This window comes from Gigantopelta aegis, chromosome 5 (genome assembly GCF_016097555.1).
Source record: "Gigantopelta aegis isolate Gae_Host chromosome 5, Gae_host_genome, whole genome shotgun sequence".
In the NCBI taxonomy this organism is placed as follows: Eukaryota; Metazoa; Mollusca; class Gastropoda; order Neomphalida; family Peltospiridae; genus Gigantopelta; species Gigantopelta aegis.
The window spans coordinates 23,456,066-23,470,599 of NC_054703.1; the positions used below are offsets into that span (position 1 = coordinate 23,456,066).

General features: G+C 38.6%; 1 protein-coding gene and 1 non-coding gene across 2 annotated transcripts in view; both read right to left on the reverse strand.

Moving 5' to 3' along the window:
• LOC121373417 (galactoside alpha-(1,2)-fucosyltransferase 2-like) overlaps positions 1-14,534 on the reverse strand; it is a 42,480-nt gene that overhangs the window by 24,168 nt on the left and 3,778 nt on the right. The window lies entirely within an intron of this gene.
• On the reverse strand, positions 14,391-14,461 carry Trnag-gcc. Its single transcript has one exon. It is a non-coding gene; the product is annotated as a tRNA-Gly (tRNA).

The window sequence follows — 14,534 nt, forward strand, 5'->3', positions numbered from 1 at the left end:
AGGCGCAATGCTAGCTCAAGTTTGATTTAAACAATATTTATTACTGTCAAAATACTCGTTCACGGCGGTTTTTGATTGACCAACAGGCAAAACATTTAAAGGGATATGCCTGAGTTTGCTGCATTGTAAGATGTTTCCGACTAATAAAATACTTCTACGATTAAACTTACATATTAAATATATTTTCTTGTTTAGAATATCAGTGTCTGTATATTCAATGTGTTTCTGGTCGTCTTAATATTTGTTATGAGCCCAAACTGGATTTTGTTTTCAATAATTTCGTACGTACGAAAAACTAATATTTTAGGAAATAAAATGAAATTTAACTTAGTACATATATAAGAACGATCAGAAACACGTTTAATATACAGCCACTAACATTTTATGTAGAAAAATATATTTGATATGTAATTACAATCGTTAAAAAGTATCTGTTAGTTGATAACATCTTAAAAATCGCAGCAAACTCGGGAATGTCCCTTTAAAGCAAAGGCCCAACAGTGTTTTCGCTGGGTGAAAATTAAAGGCGGGCGGCCGCGCGGCACGACGCCCTTCAAAAAAAGAAGAAAAAAGAACTATGAGTGTAGTTGCGTATCTAGCGGTGTCGTTAAACAAAACAAACTTTAACTATCCTGTTAGTGTTGGTGAAATCCCGTATCTCTTTCAATCGTTATACGCGTATCTAGTACGTGACGTAAGCTACACCGGTTCTTCGATGCCGATACGCGTAATCGAAGTTAAATGACGTAACGTGACGTAATATAATCTCCTCCCGGCAAGTAGAAAACGTACGGTATCTGTCTTTTGTTATTGCTGTAAGCAAAAACACAGTATAAGATTCTAGTTTGGGTGTGGGTGTTACTAGCCGTTTGTATTGTTTAAAGGGACATTCCTGAGTTTGTTGCATTGTAAGATGTTTCTCTTAAAGGGACATTCCTGAGTTTGCTGCATTGTAAGAAGTTTCCGACTAATAAAATATTAAACTTACATGATAAATATATTTTCTTGTTTAGAATATCAGTGTCTGTATATTCAATGTGTTTTTGCTAGTCTTAATATTTGTAAGAAGCTCAAACTGGATTTTTTCTTCAAATAAAATAAGACCAAACTTACATGATAAATATATTTTCTTGTTTAGAATATCAGTGTCTGTATATTCAATGTGTTTTTGCTAGTCTTAATATTTGTAAGAAGCTCAAACTGGATTTTTTCTTCAAATAATTTTGTACGTACGAAATTAAAAAAAAACAAAAAAACATTTACGCTAGTACAAATATTATAACGATCAGAAACACGTTTAATATACAGCCACTAATATGTTATGCAGGAAAATATATTTGATATGTAATTACAATCGTTAAAAAGTCTCTGTTAGTCGATGATAACATCTTTAAAATGGCAACAAACTCAGGAATGTCCCTTTAACGACACCACTCGAACACATTGGTTAATTAATGATCGGCTATTGGAAAGAAAGAAAGAAAGAAAGAAAGGAATGTTTTATTTAACGACGCACTCAACACATTTTATTTGCGGTTATATGGCGTCAGACATATGGTTAAGGACCACACAGATTTTGAGAGGAAACCCGCTGTCGCCACTATATGGGCTACTCTTCCGATTGGCAGCAAGGGATCTTTTATTTGCGTTTCCCACAGGCAGGATAGCACAAACCATGGCCTTTGTTGAACCAGTTATGGATCACTGGTGGGTGCAAGTGGTTTACACCTACCCATTGAGCCTTGCGGAGCACTCACTCAGGGTTTGGAGTCGGTATCTGGATTAAAAATCCCACGCCTCGACTGGGATCCGAACCCAGTACCTACCAGCCTGTAGACCGATGGCCTGCCACGACGCCACCGAGGCCGGTCGGCTATTGGATGTCAAACAGTTGGTAATTCTGACTCATAGTGAACAGAGGAAACCCGCTACATTTTGTTTAATGCAGCAAGGGATATTTTATATGCACTTTCCCACAGACAGGAAAGCACATACCACGGCATTTGTCCAGTTGTGGTGCACTGGTTGGAACGAGAAAAAAACAATCAGCTGAATGGATCCACCGAGGTGATTCGATCTTGCGACGCGAGCACCGCAAGCGAGCACTCAACCCACTGAGCTAAATCCTGCCCTTTGTTTTCCCAAACAAGCCCATAAGCAAAAGATACCGTTCTGATATTCTATCTGCTACCCCATACCACATCCCACACCCACCCCATATCATAAACTCACCCCCAAGCTATATCATGCACCCACCCGAACCCTCACCCCTGACATACACACACTTAAGGATGAAAATACTCGTGTATTTGTTTTGTTTTTGTCTTTTTGTGTGTGGTTTTGTTTTTTGTTTTTTTTTTTTTTGGGGGGGGGATGTTGTTGTCTGTTGATTGTGGTTGGTTTTGAGGGGGTGCATGTTGGACTGGGTTTTTTTTTTTTTTTGGGGGGGGCGGTCTGTTTTTGTTGTTATTAGTCTATATAAAGAAAGAAAAATAGAAAGAAAGAAAGGCCAAGGCCGGCTCTTATGCCCATGACAGGCGTGCGCTACAACAGCTTGTTCTGAATATGCACGTAAAAAAAAGAGAAAAAAGAAGAATGAATGAATGAATGAATGAATGAATGAATGAAAGAAAAGAAAATTAAAAAGAAATGTTTTAACATTTTAATTGCGGTTATCTGGCTTCGGATATATGGTTGAGGACCTCAGACACAATTAGAGAGGAAACCTGATGCCGCCACTCTATGCGATAGAGATAGACTGGTGCCACACTTTACTAGTAGACCCTGACCCTCCCCAACCCTTACCCGCACTTCAGATGTCGTTCGTACGGGCCTGAATAAGTGTCGTTACATTGAATAAAATTGTACCGTGGAATCCAGATTGTGGCGGGTGACGTTTTTATTGGATGAGGTCCCGGAAAATGTTCATACGCTGAAAAACAAATCGAACTTTTTTCTTCTTTTCTTTTTTAGGTTGTTGCACTTATCCTGCCCTCACCAATAAATCATGATTATAACCCTCGATAATTGTTTGAACAGACACGAATTCAATATTACATTTCATTAAATAGATAGCATTTTGACACGGTCAAAACTGTTTAGATAATAAAGTTGAAAGGTTAGCTATAAGACTAGTATTCGTATCACAATCATAAACTCTGGTAACTTTACGACCTCTCAGTCCAGTGCTAAAATAATTGCAAAGAGGATGCTTTGTTGGGTGTCCTCCCATTTTGTCTACAAACCCACTTTGCCTACACCCATTTACCTACAACCCAGTTTGCCTACACTCAGTATGAAAAGATAGTATCCCCAGTTAAAAGTGGAACATTCCATGTATGGTCCCTATGTATATTCGTACAGCATCCGGATCTTCGATCTGAGGATGACTGTGTACAGACACAGACTTCATATAGTCGTCTACTGTACTGAGCCTACCATTGCACCCAGATACTACACATTTCCAATGTGTAGAAGACTGGCGACGGACATTCAATCATTATCGGAAACTTGTATATAAGACTTGTTGGCCACCTTTTTGTGACGTTATAAATTCAACTCTCTGTAACCCAGCCATAGTGCAACGATATAGCAACCTATTCTGCACATACAGCTCAATATATACATATATATATATGTTTTGGAAGCCATTTCTGATAATCCTTATGTTTATATAAACATTTAACTTTAATCCTATATCAAAGAATCATGGATGCCATTTAACACTGATCACATATTAAGGATCGCAGTATGGGATCATTGGACTAATACTAATCACAATAAAGAGCATGAAATCACCTTTGCGCCACTAAGCCCCAATTGCATTACTACTGTTAACTGTAATCTTAATTGTTTATATAATACAATGTTACCCAATGTTTTTCTGTTGGTTTGAGACAAAAAGTAATAGGGATTGTCCCACTATTAACTGGTGATGTCACGGTGTCATACTGTAGGCAAACTGAGTGTAGGCATACTGGGTTGTAGGCAAAATGGGTGTAGGCAAAGTGGATTGTAGGCAGAATGGGAGGGAACCCTTTGTTGTCTAACAAAGCCTAAGAGAGTGTTGTAAATTAGGCCTTTGGGACCTATTTCACTAAACTCTCGTAACTTTGCGATCTCGCAGTCCATGAATGAATGAATGTTTAACGACTCCCCAGCACAAAAACACACATCGGCTATTGGGTGTCACAAATGGTAAGTATATGAAAATATTATTTATACATATTTATGTAAAATCAGTGTAAATCAGGAGCTGTGGGGGATGCGTATAATACAATACATAAAATCAAGTTAAGTATATCTTAAAACTTTGTATAGAATGAATGAATGTTTGTTTAACGACTCCCCAGCACAAAAACACACATCGGCCATTGGGCGTCACAAATGGTAAGCACATGAAAGTATTATTTATACATATTTATCTAAAACCACAGTGTAAGGAGCTGTGGGGAAAAAGTACAATACAATTCATAAAATCAAGGTACGTATATTTTAAAAATTTGTATAGAAGTCAAAGTGTTTTAAAAACATTAAAATTAATTCTGGATGGAATTTAAAAGATTCCAAAACATTTCTGTTGCCAAATATATCATTTCTCGTCGGCTTGAGATGATCACATTCCACCAAAATGTGGCGCACAGTCAGTGTACATTGACAATGTTCACACTGAGGAGGAGGGTCCTTCTGTAAAATAAATGAAAGAAAAGAAAGAAATGTTTTATTTAACGACGCACTCAACACATTTTATTTACGGTTATATGGCGTCAGACATATGGTTATGGACCACACAGATTTTGAGAGGAAACCCGCTGTCGCCACTACATGGGCTACTCTTCCGATTAGCAGCAAGGGATCTTTTATTTGCGCTTCCCACAGGCAGGATAGCACAAACCATGGCCTTTGTTGAACCAGTTATGGATCACTGGTCGGTGCAAGTGGTTTACATATATCCATTGAGCCTTGCGGAGCACTCACTCAGGGTTTGGAGTCGGTATCTGGATTTTAAAAAAAACATGCCTCGACTGGGATCCGAACCCAGTACCTATCAGCCTGTAGACCGATGGCCTACCACGAAGCCACCGAGGCTGGTATAAAATAAATGAATGCGTCAAATATGTATGACCGATGCGGGCACGACATAAGACTACTTCATCCTTCCTGCATCGCATTTTTAACGCGAAAATCTTATTTTTGAGGCATGTGCTGGATATGATCCTATTTTTGACATTCATAAATATCATATATGTAGGAATATCTATGCTGGTTTTAATTTACAAAACGTTTTTGGAGGGAGGGGGACAATCAATTTCTAAACCCAAATTTATTATTCTTAAATTTTGATGTTTGATGAAACAGTACATTCATCGCCGTATGCAATATTATTGTACTAAATATAGACACTATTAAAAAAAAATATTGTTCCAGCCAGTGCAACACGACTGGTATGTACCGTGGTATGTGCTATCCTGTCTGTGGGATGGTGTATATAAACGATGAAACTAATGGAAAAAAGTAGCGGGTTTTTCTCTAAGACTAAATTTCAAAGTTATCAAATGGTTGACATCCAATAGCCGATTATTAATAAATCAATATGCTCTAGTGGTGTCGTTAAATAAAATCAAACTTTAACTATTAAAATGTTTTACAAAAGGTTGGATCAACTAAAAAAATCTTCTTTTTTTAAATTATATATAGTATTTATACCATTTAATATCATGCCCAAATGTAATTTAAAATAAATAAATGAAATAATTAAAAGAAATCAAGAAATGAAAAAAAGAGAATGATTAGAAATAAATAAAAAGAAATAAAGAAATAAAAGAACAAATGTTTACATAAGGATATATTTGTAACAAGTTGCTCACTGCATTTAAAAACGGCTATTATTGCATGTCAAGGTCTAGATAGATTTCATTAAATAGCTTTTGTAGACATGCTTTTAACAAAACACATTTATGCTTCATAGACCAAATAACCAGTGTTGCTAGTTTACTCTGTGCCATATTATAAAGATGCAATCAATGTGTCATTTATAAGGACTACTGACATCAGTTAAAACTATATGTATCTTGGTCTGGGTATTTGCAAAGGCAACAATTACTTTCAAAAATTTACTTGTCAAAATAAATTTCGCATTTGACGTTCTGTCGAAGTTTATCATGAATGTCTACTTTCAACTAGGTGTTTGCTAGGTGGTGTGTGGTTATGTGTGTGATTATGTGCATTCAAGCATTGTAAGACCTGTCCGCTCGTCTGCAGTCATATAATAGAAAAGAAAAAAAACATATCTCGTTATTGCTGTCGGCTTTCACAACTGTGGCCAAACAATGTATTGTCAAACGTCTTTTTAGTTGGGAATTCAGACTCGTAACAACACTGTACACGCTTTGAGAGGAAAGCAAGAGTTTGTATTTTTGTTTGACAATGAATTAGGGCAGGGCGGCGATAATCAGAGGCGGTGCGGCAAACACGGCAGGGCGGCACAAAACGGGCGCAGGGCGCAGCGCCCCTCTATTTATTGCTAGCTAGAACACTGTGTAGGATCACTGCCACTCTCCCAGGACTGCCTTGACAGAATGAAGCTTGTTCGCAACCGCACCGTTCCAATCATCTTGCCAAGTCGAAAAGATATATTGGTTAATATGAAATTTAAAATCACTGATGGGGACAACAACATGGACACGGGGCAAGTTCAAAGCAGACTTGGCAGCAGCATCTGCCTTTTCGTTACTCTTACTGCCAACATGGCTGGGTACCCAACAAAATATAACATCTTTATTGGCAATTGATAAAAAAAAAACCACCTTCGTATCACCATCCCAACTAACGGGTGCTCCAATTTCATGTACTGTAAAGCTTGGAGACACGAAAGTGAGTCTGTAAAAATAATATATTTGGATGCACATGAATCCTTAATCTGTCCCAGGGCTTTAATGATTGCCCAAATTTCAGCAGTAAAGATTGATGCTGAATTGGGAAATCTCATGGAAATTATTGTCTCATGGAAAAACTGTAGCAGAAGTCACAGAATTCCCATCCCTTGATCCGTCTGTATAAACAGGAATGTAATCACAGTACCTCTCTTGGATTTCGATGAAATGTTGTTTATAAATAACTGCATCTGTGCGATCTCTTTTTAGATGCACAAGATCGAATACAATTTTTGGTGATTTGATACACCAGGGTGGCAAAATAAAATATGAAGGCGTTTCCAAAATGTCTCTTAAATCAATGTTGGAAACATAAAAACTGTTTAATGCGAAGACCAAATGTTCGAATCGCTTTCGGTTTCGCATCAAGTAACTTCATATATTTGTTATCAAACACCGCATTATGTGCAGGATGTTTTGGCATTGATTTAATCTTTGTAGTATACTGCAGAGAAAGCTTTGCACGTCTAGCACCCACACTAGGTTCGTATGCATCGACGTACAAGCTATTCACGGGAGATGTTTTGAAAGCACCAAAACAAAGCCTAAGTCCCTGGTTACCTATAGAATCTAGCATTTGCAAGTAATTCTTACGTGCTGATCCATACACAATGCACCCATAATCAAGTTTAGACCTAACTAAAGATCTATAAAGTCGGAGCATAGCCTTTCGATCTGCTCCCCCATTCAGTCTTGGCAATAACTTTTAAGATATTGAGGGCCTTCAAGGCCTTCTTTTTAACATACTGTAAATGAGGAACAAAAGATAGCCTCCTGTCAAAAATAATCCCCAGAAATTTGGTCTCTTCCACAACTGGAACCGGATTTGTGTCCAGAAACAGCTGAGGATCTAAATGGTGCAGTCCATTGCTAAAATAATTGCAAAGTGAAAAAAGTAAAGTTTGTTTTATTTAACGATGCCATTAGAGCACATTGATTTTTTTTATCTTATCATCGGCTATTGGACCAAACATATGGTCATTCTGACACTGTTTTTAAGAGGAAACTCGCTGTCGCCACATAGGCTACTCTTTTACGACAGGCAGTAAGGGATCTTTTATTTGCGCTTCCCACAGGAAGGATAGCACAAACCATGGCCTTTGTTGAACCAGTTATGGATCACTGGTCGGTGCAAGTGATTTAGACCTACCCATTGAGCCTTGCGGAGCACTCACTCACGGTTTGGAGTCGGTATCTGGATTAAAAATCCCATGCCTCGACTGGGATCCGAACCCAGTACCTACCAGCCTGTAGACCGATGGCCTAACCACGACGCCACCGAGGCCGGTAATTGCAAAGAGTTGTCTAACAAAGCCTAAGAGAGCGTTGTAAATTAAGCCTCTGGGACCTATTTCACTAAACTCTCTTAACTTTGCGATCTCGCAGTCCAGTGCTAAAAGAATTGCAAAGAGGATGCTTTGTTGTCTAACAAAGTCTAAGAGAGTGTTGTAAATTAGGCCCCTGGGACCTATTTCACTAAAATCTCGCAACTTTGCGATATCGCAGTGCAATGCAAAAAGACTTGCAAAGAGGATGCTTTATTGTCTAGCAGAGCGTAAGAGACAATTGGCCCCGTTCCACGAAGCGATCTTAGCACTAAGATCACAATAAGTGCATAACTACCTTATAACCGTAAAACAAATGTGTTGAGTGCGTCGTAAATAAAACATTTCTTTCCTTCTTCTTATCACAAAGTAAACACTAAATGACTTTATAACAGAAGAGGGGTGGGATCTACAGTTTGTTAAAGTTTGTTTTGTTTAACTATCACTAGATAGAACAAATTGATTGATTTATCACAGGCTGTCGGATGTCCATCGTTAGGTAATTCTGACACATCGTCTTAGAAGAAACACGCTTCATTGTTTCTGCTGGCATACCATGACCTTTGATAGAACATGAGTGGGACACACTGGTTAAGAGAGGACGAATCTATCACAGGCTGAGGCGATTCGACACACGACGCAAGCACCTCAGGAGAAGCTCGACCAACTAATCTAGTCCCCCCCCCCCCCACACACACACACACATACCCCCACACACACACACATACCCCCCAAACACAAACACACACTACATACACACCATACAGAGACACACGCACCCCCCCCCCCACACACACACACTACATACACACAGACATACATACAGACAGACACTACATACACACACACATACAGAAACATACATACATACACACATACACACACGCGCGCACACACACACACCACACACACACACATACAGACACACACACTACAACACACATACACACCACATATACAGAGAGAGAGAGAGAGAGAGAGAGAGAGAGAGAGAGAGAGAGACTCTCGGAGAGAGAGACACACACACACACACACACAGATAGACAAGCACACGCACGCACGCGCGCGCACACACACAGATACACACACACACATATATACACCACACACGCACAAACACACACAGACATACAGACACACACACGCACACACACAGACATACAGACACACATACAGATATACAGACAGACAGACACACTGCATGAGAGAAGCATGGGTGAAAACGGAGAGTAGTATTGTTTGATTCGCGTTTTGGCCTGTTTTCTACATAAACTCGAATTACTTTACTGTTTTGAACAGTGCACTGGCGTAGACTTTTTATACCGGCCTCGGTGGCATCATGGTTATGCCATCGGTCTACAGGCTGGTAGGTACTGGGTTCGGATCTCAGTCGAGGTATGGGAGTTTTAATTCAGATACCGACTCCAAATCCTGAGTGAGTGCTCCGCAAGGCTCAATGGGTAGGTGTAAACCACTTGCACCAACCAGTGATCCATAACTGGTTCAACAAAGGCCATGGTTTGTGCTATCCTGCATGTGGGAAGCGCAAATAAAAGATCCCTTGCTGCTAATCGGAAAGAGTAGCCCATGTAGTGGCGACAGCGGGTTTCCTCTCAAAATCTGTGTGGTCCTTAACCATATGTCTGACGCCATATAACCGTAAATAAAATGTGTTGAGTGCGTCGTTAAATAAAACATTTCTTTCTTGGACTTTTTATAATTAGGTTGTTTGTTTTTCCTTAAACGTGACATTTTTTGCGCTAAGTGTTTACATTGAACTTTTGTTCAAATTTGTTTGTTTTGTTGGGGGGTTTGGGTTTTTTTTTTGGTTTTTTTTAAAGGGTTGATGTGTTGAATGTATGACTGATTGAATGAGTTGCATGGAATGGGAGGTTGTGCGGAAATGGAAAGAAAGAAATGTTTTATTTAACATTTTTATTTACGGTTATATGGCGTCAGACATATGGTTAAGAACCACACAGATTTTTTAGAGGAAACCCGCTGTCGCCACTACATGGGCTACTCTTTCCGATTAGCAGCAAGGGATCTTTTATTTGCGCTTCCCACAGGCAGGGTAGCACAAACCATGGCCTTTGTTGAACCAGTTATGGATCACTGGTCGGTGCAAGTGGTTTACACCTACCCATTGAGCCTTGCTGAGCACTCACTCAGGGTTTGGAGTCGGTACTAGTATCTGGATTAAAAATCCCATGCCTCGACTGGGATCCGAACCCAGTACCTACCAGCCTGTACACCGATGACCTAACCACTACGCCACTGAGGCCGGTGTGCGGAAATGGGTGTTCGCGGATGACTTACAATGAAATCACAGCTAACTATCCGAACTTAAATGACGATTGCTAACAAAACGATTTCTCGATGGTACGAACGACCAATAACATACCGATTTGGGGGCGGGACGTAGCCTAGTGGTAAAACGCTGCCTTGATGCGCGGTTGGTCTAGGATCGATCTCCGTCGGTGGGCCCATTGGGATATTTATCGTTCCAGCCAGTGCACCACGGCTGGTATATCAAAGGCCGTGGTATGTGCTATCCTGTCTGTTGGATGGTGCATATAAAAGATCCCTTGTTATTAATGGGAAAAAATGTGGGTTTCCGTTCTAAGACTATATGTCAAAATTACCAAATGTTTTACATCTAATAGTCGTTGATTAATAAATCAATGTGCTCTAGTGGTGTCGTTAAACAACACACACTTTAATATATTGATTCTGGCTGGCATTCTGATTTAAAAACTACCCTGTGCTTGTGAATTTAATCAGCGATGACGATAGCGCTATATACGAAACTAAACTAATCAATATTTTAGATCTGCTTTGTGATCACCAAAGAGGTAGTCATTTACAGATGTCGCTTTAAGCAAAATAGTTCACGTTCAAGTTCTTTTATTGTGTTATGTTTTGACAACCTATCAGCATTATGACAATGAAAAACATTAATATATATACTCTTCAAAAAAAGTAGGGCAACTCCAATAAGAATTTACAATTGCCAAAATTGTAAGGTATATTAGCTGTGGGGAATGGTTATATGATAACAGTGAATTAATTGGGCAAACATTACAACCAGTAGTTCAGTATTACAGTAGGTTTTATGACCACCAAAGATCTTGAAGGATGATTGGGGTAAGAATAGAAAATTGAAAGTTGACGTTTTTTATCAGTAAATCACAAATTCAAACAATAAAAATGACTAAAAACAAAACAATAACAACTGTGTGATCAACAGAATGAAAAAGATTGACAGAAATAATGTTCCACAGTGATTAATGGACCTTTCTGGAAATTGTCAAAATCGAGAATGACACCCCACGCACGTGTGCAAGGCAACTGCGTGGTGCACGTGCAAACTATGGAATATGTTTCGGTGTGTTGATAGACAGACCTGAACGTTCTTTACTAGGATGACTGTGGTCAAAACGTATGTTCCGTCTAACGTTAACATTAATATCTCAGGTTCCCCAACTTTTTTGAACAGTATACAATAGTGTGGAACAATGGCGGAGAGTGAATTGCAGACAAATACATACAAACAACTAATATAAGAAGCATTATTTACGTACATATAATTCATTAACTAATTGTTCTCTGTTGTAAGAATTTGCCAAGATTATTTATCTCATTGTTTTCAATTGTCAAGAGTTGTGTCAGTTTGAAGAGACTGGGGTGGTTGAAATAGTGTAATTTTTAATAAATGTCTTTCTTGATATTTATTATCGATGACACGAAAGGATAAAATGAAACTCATCCTCAATCTCATTAATGCTACATAATGTACTTATCTTTTGTGTCCTCTCAGTAAAATAGGGATAGGCAATCTAATTAAAATTAGCTCCACTATTACATGTGCAATCTAATTAAAATTAGCTCCACTATTACATGTGGATCTAAAGACAGCCAGTTGGAGCTCATGTCCACCAATCAAAACCTTACTTGCAGAATCCTGCCAGTGATTTAAAACTAACAACACTGCGTAGTCCCCAATGTCCAGGTAACATTTCGTCTGTAAATAATAATTTAAATATTGACCAATCACACTTCGCCTTTTATAACGTTATTTGGGAGCATACAAATTCTAAAAATATCGGGCGAGTCTATTTTAGTGGCCGCAGTACAGCGAACCATACCAATACGTACGGGGTGGGTTATCAGTCTTCAATTTTACATTAAAAATTATTTATTTATTTATAAAATTAAAAAAACCTAAATCAGTCTTCAGTTTTACATTACAAATTATTTATTTTATAAAATAAAACATGTTTTAAGGCATTCGTAATTCACACGAAACATGTCGTATACCCTCAGGATAATTCGGAATGTGTTCAAATTATTTTTAAATCATTGGCAGGATTCTGCAAGTAAGGTTTTGATTGGTGGACATGAGCTCCAACTGGCTGTCTTTAGATCCACATGTAATAGTGGAGCTAATTTTAATTAGATTGTTACATGTGGATCTAACAGCAGCCCGTTGGAGCTCATGTCCAATTGACTTTTCATTCGACCAGTCAAAACCTTACTTGCAAAATCATGCCAGTGATTTGAAAAGAATTTGAAAACATTCGGGATTATGCCGAGGGTATACGAAATGATTCGGGTGAATTACGAAGTATGCCGGAAACTAATTTCAATATAAAATTTTATATAAAATTCGTTTCAAGACGGGGAAAAACCCGTGATGGTATAGCCATAACATCTGTTTTTACTAGTATAAAATCCAGAGTTTATGTCTGCACTTTACCCCTGTTTTTTTCAATATTAAAATAGACCAACAATTCCGCCTATTGCACAAATAGTCTCGCCCGATATTTTTATAATTTGTATGCTCCCGAATAGCGCTATAAAAGGCGAAGTGTAATTGGTCGATATTTAAATTGTTATTTATAGATGAAATGTCACCTGGACATGGGAGTCTACGCAATGCTATTAGATCTACTGGTAGATCAGTAGAGCTAATTTTAATCAGACTGATGGACAGGAGGCGCTCGATAAAAATTGAAGCCAATTAAAACATAAACTGTAAAATAACTGTTTAAAAACAACCCACGAAACCTTTATCAATGGATTTATTAAAGATCCCATTTCAAAGTTGAAACTGCAATGTTTCCTTATTTTTATATTTATTTCTAATACATAACTACAAAATAATCGATCCCACTCATAATCTTTCTATAATGAACTCTAGAATAATAATTTTAAAAAGTCTTGCATTGGACGACAAGAGGGGTTCCCCGGATAATTTTTCACTAAATATAGCATGGTCACCATCTTTCTTGCTTTGTCAGCTCTCCGCAAACAATTCTGCGTCAACTTAGTGTTTAGAACGTGTACGCGTAGAACAGTGACGTCACTAGTTAATGCGTGTAACACAAGATTTTTCTTTTAAATTTTTCTTTCTATTAGTAAATGGAATTATTTGATTGTAATTTTTTATAGGCATATAGCTGAAGGTTATATTGCTCATTCAACCTTGAAATTGTTGAATGATGCACTTGAAAATTCCTAGCTACCCGTTGTTGCAAAATTCCACCAATCAGCATTCCTATTAAATGAGTCGTGGCATTGTTTCACACTGCCTTACCCAACAATAAATCTGTGCCTTTTATGCGTCCAACGTCTGCGGTTTGCCCGTGCAAAGTATTGCGAACATACTGCACACATTTTCAGCTTTACACCAAATTTTGAGTTTTCACCATTTTATGTTAATTGCATGAAACGATCCTCGTTATAAATCGGGGCGGAACGTAGCCCAGTGGTACAGCTCTCGCCCAATGCGCGTTCGGTGTGGGATCGATGCCAGTCGGTGGGCCCATTGGGCTATTTCTCGTTCCAGCCAGTGCACCACGACTGGTACATCAAAGGCTGTGGTATGAGCTATCTTGTCTGTGGGATGGTGCATATAAAAGACCCCTTGCTGCTTATCGAAAAGAGTAACTCATGAAGTGGCGACAGCGAGTTTCCTCTCTCAATATCTGTGTGGTCCATAACCATATGTCTGACGCCATATAACCGTAAATAAAATGCGCTGAGGGCGTCGTTAAATAAAACATTTCTTTCTTTCTGTTTTTTTCCTTTAGAGACCACATATTGTATACACAATACAAAAATAAAAATGTGCATCGACCGGGAATTGAACCCGGGTCACCCGCGTGGCAGGCGAGTATTCTACCACTAGACCAGCGATGCCTTACATTACTGTTGAGTTCAGTTATTTAGTGTCTTCAAGATACGTACACTTGTTAAGATTCGGAAACTACCG